Source organism: Ursus arctos, chromosome X, assembly GCF_023065955.2.
Source record: "Ursus arctos isolate Adak ecotype North America chromosome X, UrsArc2.0, whole genome shotgun sequence".
NCBI classification, from domain to species: Eukaryota; Metazoa; Chordata; class Mammalia; order Carnivora; family Ursidae; genus Ursus; species Ursus arctos.
This window is the reverse complement of record NC_079873.1, coordinates 92,657,887-92,668,806: the sequence shown is the minus strand read 5'-3', so window position 1 is coordinate 92,668,806 and position 10,920 is coordinate 92,657,887. Positions and strand designations below refer to the sequence as shown.

The 10,920-nt window shown below is 42.9% G+C and overlaps 1 non-coding gene across 1 annotated transcript; it reads right to left on the bottom strand.

Annotated features, from left to right (window-relative positions):
- Positions 1–373: 373 nt before the first annotated feature.
- LOC113241295 (U6 spliceosomal RNA) lies at positions 374–477 on the bottom strand. The gene has a single exon (XR_003311517.1). It is a non-coding gene; the product is annotated as a U6 spliceosomal RNA (small nuclear RNA).
- Between the last annotated feature and the right edge of the window lie 10,443 nt (positions 478–10,920).

Here is a 10,920-nt window from a genome sequence, read left to right as displayed (position 1 = left end):
GAGCCTGGCTGGCTCAGTCAGTGAAGCATGAGACGCTTGATCTGGGGGATGTGAGTTTGAGCCCCACATTGGGTGCAGAGATTACTTAAAATAAAAATAAAATAAAATAAAATAAAATCTTTAGGGGCTCCTGGGTAGCTCAGTAGATTAAGCATTTGCCTTCGGCTCAGGTCATGGTCTTCAGGTCTGGGATCAAGCTACACGTCGGGCTCCCTGCTCAGCGGGGAGTCTGATTCCCCCTCTGCCTCTGCCCCTTCTCCTGCTTGTGTGCTCGTTCTCTTTCAAATAAATAAATAAATAAATAACCTTTAAACAAAAAAAAAAAATAGTCAAAATAAAGAAATTAAACTGTTAAAAATAAAATAAAATAAAATAAAATATGGAATGCTTCGCGAATTTACCTGTCATCCTTGCATGGGGCCATGCTAACCTTCTCTGTATCGTTCCAGTTTCAGTGTATGTGCCGCCGAAGTGAGCGGTGAAACGAGCGTTCTTATACGTGTTTCCTTGTGCACCTAAGTAAGAGCTTCTCCAGGGCTTGTATAGCCAGGACCGTCTTCACCTTCCCCATGAACTAACAATTTATGAAAATTCCTTTCTCTGCTCATCCTCATGATTGTTCTTATCAGACTTCCTTCCAAGAGCATCCACATTCTATTCTCGTACTTAAGTATTTCATTATTCTGGGATTTGTGTTTGTCCACGGTGTGCGGTGGTGATCGAACATTATCAAGTCTTCCATTTGGACAACCAAGTTTTCCAGAGCCATTCAATCAATAGTCCATCCTCTCTCCTTTTATTTATAAAGTCACCAAAGTCATGTCGCAAGTTTCCATATATGAGTGCGTCTGTCCTGGTTTCTCTGCTGCATTCCACTGAAACTCTTCTCTGTCCCTGGGCCAATACCACGATGTCTTCATTGCTGTATCTACAATAAGTCATCGTGTCTGGTAAGGAAAATTCACTCTTATTGTTCTTCAGAATGTGTCAGTTATTGACTTTTTTCTCTTCCATACAATTTGGAGGACTGACTTATCAAATTTCATGCACACACACTCACACCCACCCCTGCAGGGATTTTTATTGGGATTGTATTAAATTTATAGATCATTTGGGAGAGAATTGATCTCTTTATGATATTGGGTCTTCCCATCATTGAACATAGTGTACCTCTCTCTTCAGTTATGGCCTCTTCTAATTTTCACTAGAAAGGTTTTATGTATCCTTTGTTGAATTTGCTTAACAAACAGCTAGTTGTTTAATAAAGTACTTTTTTTTCTATTTTATTTTTTGATTAGTCATTCTTAGTATATAGAATCATCTTGAATATATATATGTATGTATATATATATATGTATGTATATATATATATATATTTTTACGTAAGCTCTAAGCCCAACATGGGGCTTGAACTCATGACCCTGAGATCAAGAGTCACACACTCCAACAACTGAGCCAGCCAGGCACCCCCACTGGTTAACTATTTAGAAAAAAGTCTATCATTGTCCCACTCCAGGCACATTAAAGGGTAAAAATAAATAAAACCATAAAAATTCAGAAGACAGTCTAAGTGAATATTTATCTGATCTCTAGAAGGGGAAAATTGTTCTATGTATGGGGGCAGGGAAGCAAGAGATTGATCATGTAAACCTCTGTAAATAAAAGGATCTTGAATTAAAAGATTAACAATAAGCCAGGCACAGGAATAATGTACTTTTTGCGTGAGGAGTTGATGCTGTCTCTGATAACGAACACAGAAAGACCCCAACAGGGGCGCCTGGGTGGCTCAGCCGTTAAGCGTCTGCCTTCGGCTCAGGGCCTGATTGTCCTGGGATCGAGCCCCGCATCGGGCTCCCTGCTCCACTGGGAGCCTGCTTCTCCCTCTCCCACTCCCCTTGTTTGTGTTCCCTCTCTCTCTCTGTCAAATAAAGAAATAAATAAAATCTTAAAAAAGAAAAAGACCCCAACAGAGAAATGACAAGCACGAGACTGATCAGTTTGCAAAGGGGGAGATAAAAACAACGAAGGATTAAAAAGTTGTTCAGCCCCCGGAAAGTTAAATTAAAACAATAATTAAATGTCATTTCTTGCCTGTCAAACGAGCACACATTTTTTTGAAGTGAGGCCGTTGGGGAATTAGAAACTCCTGTTCGTTGTTGGTGCTTCTTTTTAGCAAAGCAACGTGATAGTGCGATGGGTGCGTGGAGTACCCGTTCGTGGCTGCCCGTCACCTATTGAACAGCGTTTCTGTTGGGGTTGCCAGATGTAGCAAATACAAATATAGGACACCTGGTTAGCTTTGAATTTCAGATAAACAACAAATAATTTTTATGTTAGTTATGTCCCCCGCGTGTTTGGGATAGACTTATGTTCAATATTATTCATTGTTTATCTGAAATTTGAATGTAACCAGGTATCCTGTATTTTATCTGGCAACCTCAATTTTTATATTTGTGGAAATTCCAAGTGTATAAGCCCTGTCTCAGATTCTCGGTGTCTCTTGCAGCTGGCCTGCAAGCAAGTGACCTCAGCCTCGATTTCAGGAGACTTAGATTTGACGGTGAGGGTGGTAATTAAACCAGACTCTGCATGGAGCTTTTCTTTTTGCTGACATAGACGATGAAAGGCGAGATTCTGCTTTTTTTCTGGGGCTGGCGACAGTGTAGGGCAGTGGGGTTTTTTATAGTGAGGTTCAAAGCCGCTGTATATATACGACTCTGGGATGTGCCATTTACTTCGGCTATGATCCTTCGCATCAAGCTTGCTCAGTGACCTGGTTTGGGGCATCGTTTCTGGCAGTTTAGACTTGATTATCCAGTCCTGCCAACAGTCCTGTGAAAAACCCAATATCCTTTCGTCAGCATCTCCTACTCTTGATTAAGAATCGTGACTGGTGGGGGCGCCTGGCTGCCTCAGTCAGTGGAGCGTGTGACTATTGATTTCTGGGTTGGGGGTTCGAGCCCCACATTGGATGTAAAGATTAGTTAAAAATAAAATCTAAAAAAAAAAAAGAATCCTGACTGATAGACTGTATGTATCAAAAGCCCTAAAAATGTGCATATTGAGGTCCCCTTATAAGACATATACCGAAGTGTGCGCTCTGTACCATGGACGAAAATGGTGCACAGAGGTGTTCATCTAAGTGTTATTTAGAAATAAACTGAAAAACTGGAAACAATCTAAATCTCGAACTTTCAGTTCTAGAAATCGGGCTCTGTGCAATCATTAAACGGAATCAGTAGAGGAATATTTAAGGACATGGAAAATGCTATAATATTAACTGACAAAATCAAGATAAAAATGTACATACGTTGTATGATCTCTATTGTGTAAAAACAAACCAAAAAAGGCAGGAAAAGAATCTGGAAGAAAATATGCCAAAATGGGGTTGCTCTGGGCTATCAGCTTCTTTTGTTTTCCTGCTTTTTTATACTTTTCGATGTATTACGTCGTGAGTAAGAATTATTCTTGTAGGGGCGCCTGGCTGGGTCAGTGGGTGGAGTGTGTGACTCTTGATCTCGGGGTTTTGAGCTCCAGCCTCATGTTGGGTGTAGAGATGACCTAAAAATAAAATCTTAAAAAAAAAAAAAAAAGAATTGCTCTTGTGGTCATAAAAAGAAATCTTTTCTCTAACCCTATTGGACGATCTATATCCCACCGGGCATACACATTTGCATTGTGCAAACAAACTGAGTGATTTCTGTGGGGGTGGGGATTCCATGGGAATGGGATTTTTTTTTAGTTAGTTTTTTTTTTTTAAGATTTATTTATTTTAGAGAGAGAGAGAGCACAAGCAGGAGGAACAGAGGGAGAGGGAGAGAGAATCTGAAGGAGGCTCCACACTGAGCACAGAGCCCCACACGGGGCTCAATCCCATGACCCGAGATCACAACGCAAGCTAAAACCAACAATCATGTTAACTAACTGGAATTTAAATAAAAACTAAAAAAAAGGAAAGAAAGAAGAAAAGAAAGAAAACAGCAATCATGTGCTTGCTCGTATCCAGTGGTACTGACAAGGGTGTAGAGAAATGGACTCTCTTAAACCCTATTGGTGAGAGTGACTGTAAATTGCTTCAAACTTTTCAGAAGGCAAATTACTAACTATTAAAGTCAGCCATTCTATTCAAATTCTATTAAAATGTTCATTATAGAGGCGCCTGGGTGGCGCGGTCAGTTAAGCACTGCATCTGACTCTTGGCTGTGGCTCGGGTCCTGATCTCAGGGTCATGGGATCGAGCCCCACATCGGGCTCCACACGCAGCATGGAGTCTGCTGAAGTGTCTTTCTCCCTCTCCCTCTGCCCTTCCTCACGTCTGTGCTGCTCTCTCTCTCTCTCAAATCAATCAACCCTTAAAAAGAGTATTCATTATATATGAAGTTATTTCAGTTTTCCGTACGTAGAGCCACTCGTCCAGCAATCGCACAGTGCGCCTTATAGATCCTATTTCCTTCGGTCACGACAGCCATCCGAACCTCTTGCTTATCACAATTTATATCTTAATTCGCATACCGCACTTTTCCTCTTCTAAGATGACCAAAGCTCTCACTCTCCTTACCCTCCCAAATTCTTCTGCTGTGTCCTCTGGAACTCAATCATTATCAACATTAAACTTTGCTAAACCTCAGTCTCTAGCCTTAACGTTTCCTTCCCCTTCTTGTTCTCACTAAAACCTCACACTTCCCTAAGCACACTGCTTTCCCCAAAGCCCTGTCAAGCGGAGGCTGTTTCTCTTCCACAGAAGTCACACGACCAGACTTGGAGGTAAAGTGTTCTCCTTGTTGCCCGCTGTCCTCACGGCCACTTCCAGTTCGTTCCTCGTTCAAAATCAGCCGTTCCACACATCGCTGCTGCCATCTAGCCCTCAGTCACGATGACTCTGCCATCAGTCTGACACCTTGCTCTCCTAAACCACTGTCGTCATTCTTGGTGACTTTGATATCCACACGGATGATCACTGAACGTCGCTAGTCAGTCGGTTCCTTGACCTGGTCACACGCAGTGATGTTCTTCTCCAGGCTACCCCAGCTGCCCACGGCTCCCACCGTAACCTACACCTTGTAACGACTTTAACCGCACCACCTCTCAGTGTACCACTGGAAACTGAAACACGAGAGACAATGCCTTCACGATGTTAGGAAAACTATATCCAAACTAAAAGTCTATACTTGGCCAAACCATTCATCGAGTGACAGGGTAAATTAAAAAACATTTCCAACAGGCAAGATCTCAAATAACCTTTGATGCCCCGATCAGACGAAGATTCTCATCCCCCTTCTCCCAACACGTTCACACACAGAAGTGTTAGGTTTGTTTTTCTTTTGTTTTGTTTTGTTTGCTTTTAAAGATTTTATCTATCCGTTTGACAGCCAGAGAGAGTGCTCGGGCGCACACAAAAGCAGGAGGAGCAGGAGGCAGAGGGAGAGGGAGAGGCAGGCTCCCCGCTGAACAGAGAGATAGTCCATCTGTCGTGGGGCTCGGTCCCAGGACCCTGAGATCGTGACCTGAGCTCAAGGCAGACCCTTAACCTACTGAGCCACCCAGGTGTCCCACAACAGAACTTCTGGAGAAATACCCCCAGGCCCCTTAAAGTAATATCTCACTTGGATTGATTCTCACTGTTTGGTTTTCACCTGCTTAGCAGCCCCTGACTCCCTCTGGCATCCGTTTTGGAAATCCGTCCTGTACGAGGTGGCAAAATCTAGCCAGGCAGATCTAAATATTATGATCTGGTTAACAGCTTCAACAAAATGCATCTTCTTGGACTGTACATTTTTACTAGATGGTAAGTAACTTTAAATGGTATTTAAAAACATTTTCTTTTAGGATTTTATTTTTAAGGGGCACCTGGGTGGCTCAGATGGTTAAGCATCTGCCTTTGGCTCAGGTCATGATCTCCGGGTCCTGGGATCGAGCCCCACATCAGGCTCCCTGCTCAGTGGGGAGTCTGCTTCTCCCTCTCCCTCTGCCACCCGTCCCCACTTGCGCTCTCTCTGTTCTCTGTCTCTCTCTCTCTCAAATGAATAAATAAAATCTTAAAAAAAAGATTTTATTTTTAAGTAATCTCTACACCCAACGTGGAGCTCGAACTCACAACCCCAAGATCAAGAGTCACGTGCTCTGCTGAGCCAGCCAGGTGCCCCAAATGAGATTTTTATATTATAACAAACTTGGATATATTATGTAGTAAAAAGCAAAATTTGCGTGGATTTTTTAAAGTAAAATCCAAGACTTCAATGAAAGTTTATACGTACAGCTTTCATATACCCCTACTTTGGAAAATTTCTGTAGAAAAATGTGGGAAGTACAGAAGGGTGTACTTTTGCTTCTCTGTTAGGTAGGCATTCAATTTCTCCCCGTATCTGAGCCATATGGTTCTTCACAGAACGTCTCTGTCTAGGGGTGCCCGGCTGGCTCAGTCAGTGGAGCACGTGCCTCTTGATCTCGGGGTTGTGAGTTCAAGCCCCACTCTCCTAGAAAACCCAAACTCATAGAAAAACAGATCAGATGAAAAATACAGAATAGGGAATATAGTTAATAATATTGTAGTAGGGGCACCTGGGCGGCTCAGTTAAGTGTCTGACTCTTGATTTCAGCTCAGGACACGATCTCAGGGTCGTGAGATCGAGCCCCGAATCTGGCTCCACACTGAGCATTGAGTCTGCTTGAGAGTTTCTCTCTTTATCTCCCTCTGCCCCTCCCCTTGCTCACGCTTGCTCTCTCTAAAATAAATAAATAAACCTTAAAATAATAATACTGCGGTAATGTCGTATGATGCCAGATGGTGACTACAATTATCGTGGTGATCGCATGAGTTACGTATAGAATTGTTAAATCAATATACTGTACTTCTGAAACTAACATACCATTTTGTGTTAATTACACTTCAATTGAAAAGAGAGATCAGGGGCGCCTGGCTGGCTCAGTTGGTGGAGACACAACTCTTGATCTTGGGGTCATGAGTTTAAGCCCCACATTGGGCACAGAACTTACTTTTAAAAAGAGAGAGAGAGAGAGACCAGGTTTGTAATTACAGGTGGGGGCAAGAGTGAGGAGGAATTGAAGGAAGGTGGTCAAAAGGTACAAACTCCTTGTTAAAAGATAAAGAAGTCCTAGGGATGTAATGTACAACGTGATGATAATAGCTAACACTGCTGTGTGATATAGAGGAAATTCTTAAGGGAGTAAATCCGATGAGTTCTCATCGCAAGGAGAATTTTTTCCTCCTTTTTCCTCTTCCTCATTCTTGAAGATTTTTTTAATTTCTTTTTTTTTAAGATTTTATTTATTTATTTGACAGAGAGAGAGAGCACGCACAAGCAGGGAGAGCGGCAGGCAGAGGGAGAGGGAGAAGCAGGCTGTTGTGGGTCTCGATCCCAGGACCCCGGGATCATGACCTGAGGCAAAGGCAGACGCTTAACTGACTGAGCCACCCAGGCCCCAAGATCTTTTTTATTTCTAAGTACTCTCTACACCCAACGCGGGCCTCAAACTCACAACCCCGAGATCGAGAGTTGCACGCTCTACCGACTGAGCCAGCCAGGCGCTCCTCTTTTCTTTTTATTGTAACTATGAGAAGATGGATGCGAGCTGAACCTATTGTGGTCATCACTTCTCAATATGTGTAAATGAAGCCTTAAACTTATACAGCAACTTACGTCAATTATTTTTTCTTTCTTCCTTTTTGAGCCCTGCGTTGGGCTCAGCATGGAGTCAGCTTGTCCCTCTCCCTCTGCCCCTTACCCCCCCCCAAATAAATAATAAATAAATAAGACCTTTTAAGAAGAAGGAAGGAAGAAAAAGCAAGCAAGCAAGCTAGCTCTACACCCAACGTAGGGCTCGAACTCATGACCCGGAGAGCAAGAGTTCTAGTGACTGAGCCAGTCAGGTGCTCCAATGATTTTTTTCAATAAAACTGGAAAAAAAGAGGGGCGCCTGGGTGGCACAGTCGTTAAGCATCTGCCTTCGGCTCAGGGAGTGATCCCGGCATTCTGGGATCGAGTCCCACATCAGGCTCCTCCACTGGGAGCCTGCTTCTTCCTCTCCCACTCCCCCTGCTTGTGTTCCCTCTCACGCTGGCTGTCTCTCTATGTCAAATTAATAAATAAAATCTTTAAATAAAAACTGGAAAAAAGATTTATTCAACACAACGAAGTAAATGGGTAGTAATGATTTCTTTTTCCCCCTCAAAGCTTGCACAAAGAGTTTTTCTTTTTGTCTACATGGTTTATGTCCTAAAGTTTTTATGCGAGACTGGATAACAATGTTATCTCTGTTCAACTTTACTCAATATATGCCAGAAATCAAGTGTCACCACAGAGGACTTTCTTATCAAGGCTTTCCAGATACATTCTATGATTGCAGAATCAGACCTAAATTCCAGCTTGTAGGTTCCTCTTCTAGAATCTCTTAAGTAAACCTTTGTCCTTTTGTAATATTTTCCTCCAAACCCTAACAGTGACCTTTGTTCTCTGAAGTGATTGCAGGGCATTTCTGGCTTAACTGTGAAAACACTGAGATTTTAGGAGTGGAGGGTCATGTAGAAATTCCAATGGAACACACAGAGGTACATTTATTCATCCACTATTTTAACAATATTTATTAAGGATCTACTATGTATCCAACAGTAAACCGGAATTTTGACTTGCTGAGTTGTTCTAAAAAAAAGGGGGGGGGGCATCTGCTATGTATTCGGCACTGTTCTAATTGCTGGGGATTCAATGATGAGCCAAACCTGACACCGATGGAGCTCTTATCCAGTGCAAGGGGTAGGTCTTCATTAAATAAGCCACAAATGCATGAATAATTATAATCAGAATAACATGAACAGGCTTTCACAGCCATCTCAACTCTTCTCGGGTGTATGGACCAGAGTGCCTGGAATGTGGGATGATTCTTCTCCTCTCTACCTTCTCCCTACAATAGAATTATACATCTGCACCCTTCACCGGGCAACTTCGCAGCACGCCCCACCCAGTGAAGTGGAATATAGTTCCCCATTCCATTGACTTTGGCCTTGGTCATAGGACCTGTCTTGACCACTGAATCCATTTGGCCCCTATTCAAAGTTCTGAGCCAAGACTTTAAGAGGAGTGGTATTTTTGTATTTTTGCTTTTATGTTCTTGTATTTTGACTTCCTCTTGTGCTCTTGCCATCTGCTAAAAGACATGTATGCTTCTGGCAGGTGCCCCTCTTTGGCGTGGGTCCTGAACCAAGGAGCAGACCCGCGCTCAAGCCTCAGAAGCCACCAGATTTTGTTGTAAGTATCTGAGATTTGTGGAATTGCTCCTGCAGCAGAAGCGGACAGTCCATCAGTTTATGAATATTTCCTGAGGACCTACTGTATGCCAGGCATTGGGCTAGGGGCCGGGATCAAGTGGTTAGCAAAACCTGACCATGTTCTCATGAAAATCACAGACTAGCTCTTCTTCTGGTTTGCCTGACATCTTTCTTTCTCATTCTTTTGGTTTCTTTCCTCCTTAAGATGGAACCCACACAATGGTCAAGAACAGGCCTGAGATCTCCATGTCGTTTGGTCTGCTCTTGAGTTTCCACCTCCTGCCCACCCCCTGATATTTTTTTGGCCTTTCTTTGGGCTCCTAGAACGGAGATATTACCATCAAATCTTCATTTGCAATGGCATGGAAAATCTGTCCCCTTTGGGAAACGATGGGTTTCCTTGCCCGTGTCCAGGAGCCGAAAAAGATCGGAAACCACCCATATTTTAAAATGTTATCGTAAGTGCTAAAAAACTTTCCAGTACCTGAGTGCCCTCAAGATGTTTTGTAGATGTAAGCAGAGTGTGCCTGTGGCCTGGCTGTTGTCCAGCTGATCACAAGCGTGCAAGGTAGAGGCCTTCCCACCTTTGTTCTGTGAGGAGGAGACATTTCATCACTCCCCAAGCTTTGACAGAACCGATAGGGTCGCTGCTGGAAAGTTACAAACTCCTTCAAAAGTTATAGCAGGGGCGACAGGGGGGCTCTGTTGGTTAAGCCTCCGACTCTTGGTTTCTGCTCAGGTCATTATCTTGGGAGGATCGTGGGATCGAGCCCCGCGTCAGGCTCCGCACTCAGCGCGGTGTCTGCTTGTCCCTCTCCCTCTGCTCCTCCCCCCACTCGTTCTTTCTCTCTCAAACTACATAAAAATCTTTTTTAAAAAGTTACAGCAAAGGATACCAAGTGTTATTTACATCATCTTATTTAATCTTCCCCACGCTGCTAAGGTGTAAGTCTTCATGGAAAACATTAACTGAGCGCTTACTATGTGCCAGACATTATTCCAGCTGCTGGGAATGTATCATCCAACAAAATGAAGATCTCTGCCCTGGCAGGCAATGGGGGAAGACAGAAAAAAATGGATTACCATGTTAAGTAAATTAATTAAATTATATTTTAGAACTTCATAATTACTATGTAAAACAAAGTATGACTAAGTATGACTATCTCCTTTGGAAACGGGGTATTAGTTTCAGATGTGGGTTAAAATCTCAACCCTGCCTCTGAATAACTGGGCAACATTTCATAAGCTGCTTAACTCCTCTGAGCCTCAGTTTCCTAATCCATACAATCAAGATAGAGCCTCTCCTGAAGTACTATTCGAAGGTTTGAGGTAACGCTGGCCATAGTGCCTGACCCACGGTAAGTGCCCAGTGTCGGTAACTGCTTCTGCTGAGAAGTCATATGTGTCGTCTGTGGCCAGACAGATCAAAGGTGCGTGGTCGGGATTTGCAACCACATCTTCTATTCTAAGCTTTGAAATTTAGAAATAATTCCAAATTATAGAAAAGTTGCAAAAATAAGACTGGAACAGAAAACACCAATTACTATTGTTACGGCTCATTTTACCTGCTCTCTTTCTGTGGGTACATACTCTTATGTTTTTCTGAGCCATCTGAGAATAAGTTACGTAATTTATGACCT